The sequence below is a fragment of the Octopus sinensis genome, linkage group LG12 (assembly GCF_006345805.1).
Source record: "Octopus sinensis linkage group LG12, ASM634580v1, whole genome shotgun sequence".
In the NCBI taxonomy this organism is placed as follows: domain Eukaryota; kingdom Metazoa; phylum Mollusca; class Cephalopoda; order Octopoda; family Octopodidae; genus Octopus; species Octopus sinensis.
In genome coordinates, this window is record NC_043008.1 from 15,890,630 (window position 1) to 15,902,508 (window position 11,879).

Genomic DNA, 11,879 nt, shown 5'->3' on the forward strand with positions numbered 1-11,879 from the left:
CCGTTTTATATTGCTTGTTTTAAGTTACCCTTTGGGGATTGCCTGTTTTCATCAAATCTGTTTCTGCGCCTTCTGACGCATTGCCTGCGGTAGCAGGCTAGTGTCCATTTACCGTTTCCCCCGTTGAGGTATGAATTGTTTTTTTCTATGCAAAAACAGTGCAGCATAGAGGGTAACAACTTCCAGTGTGAATCAGAAGACCACATCGTGGGGCAGTCATCTGAACAGGCTCAAATTAACAATATTGGAGGCAGTTACGCGTCCATGGGCGGCGAGCTGGCAGAAACGTTAGCACGTCGGGCGAAATGCTTTGCGGTATTTCGTCTACCGTTATGTTCTGAGTTCAAATTCCGCCGAGGTCGACTTTACCTTTCATCCTTTCGGGGTCGATAAATTAAGTACCAGTTACGCACTGAGGTCGATATAATCGACTTAATACCTATGTCTGTCCTTGTTTGTTCCCTCAATGTTTAGTCCCTTGTGGGTAATAAAGAAATAGGTAGTTAAGCTTCCAAGGCCGGTCACCAGTGAGCGAGTGCAAGTCAGTCGAGAAAAACGCGAAGATTATAAGGAACGAATTCAGAAGGAGAGGAAGCACTTAAGATTGATCCCCAACCCCAGAGGAAATTATAAATAGCACGAACAGGAAAACTATCATTTAAAGAACATCGTTGATGGCAGCACAAAAACAGAGAAGGCATCCTTGGATGCCTTCGAAAAATGTTTACGCCAAATATGGAACGAAACAAAATTCATAAACAGATTTCATGTATTTTTTCATATATTTATATATTCATAAGAAATAAGTTAAATGAGGCTACTTGGGATGTGGAGCTCGAGCAGCCGTCATACCACCAAACATGTTTTATATTTAATACGTTCTTTTTGTCATTCATTTTTAAAAAACCACTTTTGTTTGTGTGTCCTTGGTCCGTCCCCTTTGTGATGGGCCTTTATGGTTCGAATAAAATCAATTCGTTTCCCGCGACTGACAAGAAATCAGAGGGAGCCAGCTATCGGACATTTCCATGCTGGTCAGCGTCCATAGATCATTGTTAATGACTTGAACGGCAGTATTCGGACAACTGAGAGACTGAAGGAACGATAGAATGCTACAAATAGCAAGAATGATCGTCCACGCAGTGGTCGACAGATGATTAAAACAGCACGTGAAGATCGCCACCTGCAAGTGCAGCACCCGCAGGAGTGATTCCGGAGGGCAACGTAATCACCTGGGCAAACCATAGCGACGCACTACATACCCAATTGTGCAGGCACAGTTCGCCGCTGGCTGAGAATTTTTCAACCCCCTTGTCGACGTCCGGCTACGGGCTCCATCCTCACAGATCGTCATCGACCGGTACGTCAGTAGTAGACTCAAAAATGCCATAACTGGCGATATCAGCAATGGTCAAACGAGATATTGAGTTAATCTCTTTGGATTTAGAACACTCCGGCATCATGTGACACCATGTGACGTCAAACATATTTCAGGAAATGATGTTTTATAATTAGGAGATAACGGTTTATTAATTCATTATATATATATATATATATATATATATGTGTGTGTGTGTGTGTGTGTGTGTGTGTGTGTGTGTATGTATGTATGTATATATTAAAAATAATTACATTCTTTCATAAATCAGAGTTGTGAGTATGAAGTGTTATCAATTTAGCTATGGACGCATTATATCAAATTAAGAAGAATTTTATTTACTTATTCGAAATAAGTATTCTTTTGCATTATTAATCCCTTACCAAAATTCAGAGTGTTTTTAGTCACATGCATTTGGTTTTCCTTTGAAAATATCAAACAGAGGTATCAAAAGAATATACTTCATCACTGACAGTTATATAAATCGAAATTGATAAAATTTTAATTACATAGTTTTCAATGATACGGTATACTAAGTATTTTGGTGAGTAACCAAGTTTATATCATTGCAGCTTTGCTTTGTATTACCCTTCCAATGAGTGCTATATTGAATTAAAGTAATATTAATCCATAATTCTTCTAAGCATTACTAATTGTAGTTTGAAGATCCACAGACACAGTCACACATACACGCACACACATACAAATGTATTTAGGCTTGTGTGTATAATTTATTTCTATTTTGTTACATTTCTATATGGTTATATTTAACTATAGAAATTAATTCCTCTTCGAAGGTTATTTTATTTTCAATTCATTCATTCTTAGAGTTTATCCCATCATATATAGTCTAAATTCATTTTTTAAAAAATTATGATACGATGGATAACATATACATATTCAAAAGAGTATTCTAACTTTTATTACCCTATATCACACATGATATTTAATCAGTTATAGATATATTCGAAGGCGCATGGCTTCGTGGTTAGGAGCATTCGGCTCATGATCGTAAGGTCATGAGTTCAATTCCCGGCGGCGTGTTGTGTCCTTGAGTAAGACACTTTATTTCACGTTGCTCCAGTCCACTCATCTGGCAAAAATGAGTTGTACCTGTATTTCAAAGGGGCAGCCTTGTCAAACACTCTGTGTCAGGCTGAATCTCCCCGAGAACTACGTTAAGGGTACACTTGTTTGTGGAGTGCACGTTAAATTCACGAGCATGCTGTTCCGTTGATCGTATCAGCTGGAACCCCCGTCGACACAACCGACGAGGTGATCCTTTGATATATTTTGCATATATGTATTGCCGTTAAGGTCTTCGGATAGTCACAATATATTGCTATTATCCGAATGCTACATATATATTTTTATGCATACATTGTTCTCTGATATTTTGGTTTACATAACTTGTGAGCTCGTTTTTATTTCAAACCCCTAGCAGGTTTTACGACATGCTAGAAAAATTAATTTACCTTAAAACATATTACAATTGTACTTAATTTATCGACCCCCGAAAGGATGAAAGGCAGAGTTGACCTCGGCAGAATTTGAATCCAGATCGCTAAGACGGACGAGATGGTGCAAAGCATTTAGACCGGCTCACCGCCTTTATCACCTAGGAATATTAAAAATGTTTATCTTAGCGTAAGAAAATAATGCATTTTTTAATCCATAAAAGATGGAACGCATCACTGAGTCATACATGAGTTAAGATTACCATTTCTCAACTTCACATGCATGAGACAACTCATCTCTCGAAAAATATACCAATCTTGTGTCAATATCTCGTGAGATAACATAAAATGAAAATAATAATATTATTTATATTTGGGATCGGCGTGGCTTAGTGGTTAGCTTGTTGGACTCATGATAATAAGATTGTAGTTTCGATTCCTGAACCGGGCGACGAAATGTGTTCTTGAGCAAAACACTTAATTTCACGTTGCCCTAGTCCACTCAGCACAAATGAGTAAACCTGGAATGGACTGGCGTCCCGTCTAGGTAGAGTATATATGTACCATGGAAACCGGGAAACCGACCCTGTGAGTCTATATGACTCGGGAAGGACCTTTACTTTTTTGTTTTACTATAGTATATAAAGAAATCAACTAAAAATCACAGGCTGGTAGGGATAACTGTTGTGTGTGAATGCAACTCAGAAATTGTACAATGTGCAACGGGTATTAAAATACGTGATAGGCATAAGAGTACAATAAGAGTAGGGAAGTCACATTAAATAGGAGTTTGAAAGGCAAAATTTACCAGTAGCAACTTCAATATATTTTATAGGATCTGGTATTCTGAGGACGATCAGCCTATGAGAAATGCAAAGGTGTGTAGCGAAAGATTGCTGTGGATCGCAGTAAAAACTGATGTATTATCGAATTTATAAAGGTTACCAATATAATCAATAGATCGTATACTCATTAACGAACGTCAATATAAATGAATAATATAAAGTGATTTTCAGATAATGATATGAAATAATAGAGTAAAATGAGTTGATAAAAATGAGATAATATTATATTACAGTAATGTAATTTTTCTTCCTTATCAAGATATTTGACGTGTCGAAAATATATATATATACGTATGTAGATGTCTGTGTGTGTGTGTGTAGTATCAAGTTCACTCACCTGTATGAAACTCTAGACTCTAGCTTGTAGAAAATTTTGTTATTTTGTTGAAGGCACACCAATATCCAAGAATTATCTTCTTAGAGATCTCCCATAGATATCGACGTATTTCATATCCCTTCACGTTTACACCTCTAGTGCCTTTGATAACTGTTGGCAAGATGTAAAACACTTAAAAGCTCGCTGAATGAGGTTTAACCATACAGTACTTTGTTTTAAGCCTGTTTTATATTCTATAAAGCACTTTTTGCAAAAGTACGCACAGTGTACACGCTATAGTGTCCTCAAATAAACAGCGCCAGTTGTGAAATGGTGCGACGCGGGACATCAAAAGCAAACACCCACTTCCATGCAAACACGTATATACACACACACACACATATATATATATATATATAACGGAAAGGTTTACGAAAATAATCAAAAGACGAAGACAGGTGGAGTACAAACAAACAAATGTATTAGTATGGCGCTCAGGAATAGAAAGAGAACAGGTCTTTTAGGTTTCGGGCCTACGCTCTTCGACAGAAAGATACACAGAAAAAAACAAGGAGAGAAACAAGGAGAGAAAAAAGGAGAGTAAATATATATATATATATATATATAGATAGATAGATAGATAGATAGACATAGATATATATATATATATATATATATATATATATATATATATATATATACATACATACATACATAGACACACACACACGCATACAGGTAAATTGTGAAAGCGAAAGAAATAACACTGGTCTGTTCTAATCCTCGTTGTTATTTATATTTACCATTGCTAAAAATGGGCGACAAATACGCACATTCGGGATTGTTCTCAAGAACACAATGACCTTCTTCTCACAAAGACACATATGACTATGTGTACATGAATCTGAAATTCTAAAAGATGTTTAGATCCAAGATCCAATGGAAAATATCGTAATCGAAATAATAAAGAAATAATAAAGCAATCTAATGCTCGTAGAGAGTCTACGATGTTGCAAAATCTTTAGAATAAACAATGAAAAGATTAATAGTTTCGAAACATATCAAGAAACCTCAACGTAAATCATCTTGTGTTATCATTGAGAAGTAAGTGTATAGTGAAATAATACTTTTACTAAAATGTTGCATCAATTTCTTGAGGAAAGAAAGGAAATGGGTCACATGTTATCTAGTGAGTTAAATCCTGATTCCCATAGTTATCTCTTTGGCCATTTTATAAAGGAAAATAGATTAAATAATAATTTAGAGGATACTGACAACAAGCGATATAAGCTTTAACAAAGTGGTGCAGGGAGTTTTTCACAAGTAACGATATTTCACACTTTATATATATTGCAAATTATACACCACTTTAGAATATTAAAGTAAGAAGTTTCAAGAAAGTGGGTTTTTTCTTTGATATTATGGCATAATCATGTCGCACTAAAATATACTGTTATATTATCAATTTCCTCATAAAGTGTTAGGAAATATTTTTCAAACATCGTGAAATCTGGAAAAATGTGATCCTTCAAAACAAAGTGGTGCAAGGAGTTTTTCACAACCTTAAAGTAAAGGTAACATTTCAAAGAGAAAATATAAGATATATAACAAATAGAAACATCCTTTCCCGCACTTGCATGTAAAAAACGAGAACCGAACGTTTTCTATCAAATAATGAAAGCATTAGTCATGGCTAAAGGAGGACTCCAATGTATTTAACGCCAGTTTCAATATCCACCAGGTACTGAAGTGAGTTAAGGATTTGATTCTTAAGACACAACGAAAGGAAGAGAAATTGATCAGTCTGTTAATGACAGAGTTATATTAGATAAGATATAATAATCGATACGGCTTCTCTGCTTACATCCTTTGTTTGATTATCACATGTCTCGTTCTTCCTTTCCCATTCAATTCACTCTCCTTCTATCGCATCTATCTCCTTAATGTTCACTCCTTCTCTCTATATTTCTCTCCTCATCTTTCACCAATTTTCTCTTATATATATCGCTATTAATCTTTTTCTATCTATCGATTATTGTTACTTCGCCTCTCTTTCCTCTTTTTCCCTTTCTTGCATTTATTACACTCTTTTTTTTTTTGGTTTCATTTTTCTTTTACCCCCCCCCCACTTCATTCGATATGTCTGACTCTTAGGAATAGATGTTCTGACGGATAATAAGGACGTATACAATTACAGAATATAATAAGGTTAATTTCTTCCATGTAACTCATCTATCAACGAGATGAACAGTAAACTATGGCTGACTATTACAGGTAGGATCAATAGGAGGTTAGACTCAGGAGAATTTCTACACGCATATACACACCGACACACAGACACACAAGCACAAGAACGCCCGCACACACAAGCACACATACACCATACATCTACATATCTATATGTGTGCGCATATATATATTAATATATGCTTTATATAGATATATATACATATATATATATATATATATAATATATAATATATATATATATATATACATATATATATATATATGCCTACACATATATATATATTATATATATACATACATACATATATATATATATATAATATATATATATATAATATATATATATATATATATATATATATATATATTATATATATATATATATATATATATATATATATATATGTTGCACACTCATGGTGGCATGTGTGGTAGTATGTGCGGCGGTTTTGCTTTGCGAGTTTGAATGTGTATGTCGGTGTGATGGTTATTATTGTGTAGCTGTGTGTGTGAGCTAGTCTATTTCAGTATGTATTCCTTCTCTAACGATTATAATTTCAAAATCATTTTTGCATTAATATTTTCAGAATTATCGCAATCGGTGCACTAGTTTTCTGCTCCAATTGTGAACTGCTGTTAGAATCCTCCGTTTCGTATCTTCTAGTAAAATGTAGACTAATATTCAGAGATGGTATTTTCTAATGCACACTTTCAATAAACTCAACACATCTCTCTCTCTCCCTCTCTCTCTCTCTCTCTCTCTCTCTCTCTCTCTCTCTCTCCCTCTATCTATCTATCTATCTCTATCTATCTATCTATCTATCTATCTATCTATCTATCTATCTATCTAAGGATGAAAAGCAATGTCGAGCTCGGTGGAATTTGAACTCAGAAGGTAAAGATAGACGAAATACTGATAATCTTTTCATTCGGCGTGCTAACGTTTATGCCAGCTCGCTGCCTTTACACACACACACACACACACACACACACACACACACACACACACACACACACACACACACACACACACACACACATACACACACACACATACACACACACATACACAGATATATACACCTCAGTCTATGTATTATGTTTGTATGTACGAATCTATTTATCCATCTATTTATTACTCTATCTATTTATTTATCTATCTATCTATCTATCTATATCTCTCTCTGTCTGTCTGTCTATCTATCTATCTATCTATCTATCTATCTATGTATTTGTTTGTCTGTCTGTGTATCTATTCATCCAACTATCAATCGATCCACCGCTATCTGTACAGCCACCATTCGATACAAAGGAAATTTCTTTTCGATAAATCTGTTCTTTTCAAAACGCGAGCTTTATCCTCGGTGCTTTTTCGAAGGCATTTTAAATCAAATAGCTATTGTATTACCGATTCCCTACAGCACACAGGCTTTGTAGTTTTTTTTCTTTGCGCATTTGGAAGCAATGTGCGAATGAAAAGAACGTGAAAATTTCCTTTAATAATGTAGGTTTTAATTCTATTAAAAAAATAATAAATGTTTATTGCACTATATCGAGATGGAATGTTCATGTCCGTTAGAGCGGTGTTATAATGGAACTATTTAGCATCGAAATTGAAACTATATTGTGTGTGCATCTGTATGTTTGCCAGCATCTATTTATGTATTAAATGTATTTATGTATAAATAAGTATCCATACACCCATACATATATACATACATACATTCCCCCTCCCCCATTTATATATATATGTGTGTGTGTGTCTGTGTGCGTACATTTTGTGTATAGGTATAAATAGAAGTACACTAAACGACTCAGTTTGTAGTTTTAAATAATTCGTTCAGGCTGCACTCAGCTCCACAAATAAAAGAATTAGACCAGGTTACGTTTCTTCCCGCTCGTAAATACAAAAAAAAAAAACTATTAAAAAAAAACTATAAGAAGTGATAAGTTTTTCTCCATGGAATAAAATTTTATAAATCTTTCTTTGATGAAAATTTAACAACTCCAAAGTTAATCTCATCTCACAGATTTCTGCCCACAGAGACCCACGTATGGTATAACAACTAACTTTGCACAAAAAAGATTCTATTTTGTGATTTCAAAAAGGCTAACTGACATATAAAAGTAACATATAAAAGGTAGTACGCATTTCGCATACATACGCACACATGCGGGCAGTGTAGTGTTACAATTCGAGATATATTATTTCAAACCGAAGCATTCTCTTTTCTTTCGATACATAATATTTATCTTATTCCCTGTAATCGAATGTGTACCTTGGTAATTAGATTATAATCCGGATATTATTATCATCACTTTGCTTAATTAGGTAAAGCGTTGTAGCTACATTCTTCACAATTTTGAAAGAAAACTAAGATACTTTCAATAATAAATCTCTGAGCGAGGTATAAACACTAGCTGCACGACATCGTGAAGTATATTTGGCACTTAATTGTGACTAACCCCTAAAGGTGTATGCTAAAGTAGCTTCTAGCCCCATGAGGACACCTCCTCCAGCTGGCTATTGACACACTATCTATGCCCTATCAGTATTTGTAAAGGGAAGCCATCCTTCCCGTCGTTAACCTATGATACACACGGACTCGAATTTCTAGGTATTGTCCCGTGATCAGCGTGTGACAATCACCGGTTGTCGATGGGAAAGGACATATATTTGCAAAGGGATCCTATTTTTCATCGACAACCGGTGATTGTCACACACTGATGACGGGTCAATACCCAGAAACCCGAGACCGTGTGTATCATAGGTTGAAGACGGGAGGGATGGCTTCCTTTTGCAAATACTGATATGGCACTGAATGTATGTCAATTGCCACCTGGAGGAGATGCCCTGGAGGAACCACCCTTAGGGTTAGCTACATTTAAATGGCATATATACTTCACGAAATATACTTTCATTTGTATATTATGTTTTATAGTTCATGTATAATAAAACAAAGATGGAGAGGCGCATGCATTTATTTCCGTCTTTTAAATCCGGATTAGGTATGATCTCGTACATTAATACTAGTTGCATTGATGTTGTACTGAATTTTCTGTGCGTACTTGAAGCAGGAACTATATTGTTTAAAATCTCTCATACGCAGCGCATAAATTGTTGGGTAATTGTATCTACTGTGTACATTAAAAGTGATAAAATCACTGGATACATTTGTATGAAAGTCTCTTAATTGAAGAAGTATAATATACTTCAGAATCCCAGCAAAATGGTCAAGAAGGTGAGTATCATTTCTTCATTGCAGAATATGTAACCACAGTCGCAATACAATTTTCCAGAAACAATCTGTAAATGTAATAATATTTTTACTAAAATGTTGCATCAATTTCTTGAGGAAACAAAGAAAATGGGTCATATGTTATCAAAACAAGTTATCTAGTGAGTTAAATCCTGATTCCCATAGTTATCTCTTTGGCCATTTTATAAAGGAAAATAGATTAAAAGAACATTTAGAGGATACTGACCACAAGCGATATAAGCTTTAACAAAGTGGTGCAGGGTGTTTTTCACAAGTAACGATATTTCACACTTTATATATTGCAAATTATACACCACTTTAGAATATTAAAGTGAGAAGTTTTACGAAAGTGGAGTCTTTCTTTGATATTATGGCATAATGATGTCGCACTAAAATATACTGTTATATTATCAATTTCCTTATAAAGTGTTAGGAAACATTTTTCAAACATCGTGAAAACGGGGAAAAATGAGATCCTTCAAAACAATATCAACCTCGCATTATTATTATTATAATAGCAAAGAAGATGAAGAGATAAAAACTGATTTGTACATTTTCAGTATCCATTACTGGGGCTATGAAATAAGACGTTATTTTGTATACACTGTGATAGGTATATAGGATTAAAATAAGCACAACTGATAGAACAACGGGTGTGTTAATTATAAAAGGATTGAAATTGCTTCATGAAGAACGGTTTTTGCATTCGTGCTTTCTTTCTGAATACATTTTCCCCCCATCGCTCTCTCTCGCTCTATCTGTCTGTATATCTGTCTGTCTATCAGTCTGTTTATCTATCTATCTATCTATCTATCTATCTATCTATCTATCTATCTATCTATCTATCTATCTATCTATCTATCTATCTATCTATCTCTATATCTGTCTATTTATCTATCTGTCTATCTATCTAAATATATATCTATCTATCTAGGTACATTGTAACCTCTTTGACATGTCTATAGTGGTCTAACACTATAGAGGACCATAGTGGTCTAACATTATATCGATAATATAATTTTACTAATTAAAATTTTACTAATTAAAAGTTACGTGCCCCTGTCACATCAAAATTTTGTTTTAACATATAGCAATATATGTTTTTGTGTTTATGTGTGCGAGTGATTTGCGTATAACCTTGCGAATCTGTCCCAGCAGTGGAGAACATTACAAATAACAAATCTTTATACTTAAAGACAAAAACACATCACGCAGCCAGAACTCCCAATGGCTATGGCATACTATTTAAAATTACATGATAGGTGTTCTAACCCCATAATAAATCTTTGATAACAGTTAAATGTGCTACCATGACATCCTAACTTCAATATTTACAAGGTCAACTTGATAGCATTTTCGTGTTCGCTCAATCTGCTTAAAATTGCCTTCAGTAACTCTCAAGCTACAACCGATAGTTTTATGTAATAATTTCTAAGAATGAGACGAGGAGAAATGATATTGCGTAAGGTGCATAGAACTATTTTACCGTAGAATTAGAAATGTTCGTCATTTGTTCGAACCCAGAAGAATAAATGTCACGGATGACAATTGCAAAATCTGAACTTAAAAGATGACGCCATTACAAAAGTACCAAAACGCATTTCCCTAAGCGGCCTAGCGTAGCTAAACATTTGACAATCTAGTATACAATATACTAAGTCATAGTAGGCACACACACTACTCGAGCATTTTGGATTATAGGTCTTATCCCAGGCAACATAAGCACTTCACTATTGCTCCCTTCACATAGTACGCACAAATTTCACTTGGAGTAAAACATCCTTAAGCATTCTTAGTTGCAGCAGTGTTTATAGGCTAGCTATATATATTCCCAAAAGAAATTCAGAAGGAATTGCTTTGTCAGGTGCAGTCGCAGCAAGAAGATAACATTCTTCTACATTGGGAGTAGCGCCAAAGTTGACAATTTAAATAATAAATTGCTTGAACTATGCTTATTCCAGCACATGATGATATATACCCATTAGCAACATGTAATCTGCAATCGCCCACGACGAAGTTTTACGCCCCAGAAGGAAGGAATTATATCATACATGTTTCATAAAATGGATATTATATGTCATATTTATCACGCGTTTATATATTTCATTCTTTCTCTACATCGCTGGGAATATTACACCCACACACGCGCACACACACACATAAAAGTCCAAGAGATACAGAGGCAAAGTGAGAGAATATGCTGACAATTCAAAAGTAGTGTAAATAGTCATAGAACCTACGAATGCTTACACCTTGATGCCATATATAAACGGTCTGACGAAAGGAATATGAAATCTAAAACAAGAAAATTCCAAATTCTTCGCACTTTGCTTGCCTTATAATAATATACAGCCACAAAAATACTTTGGACCA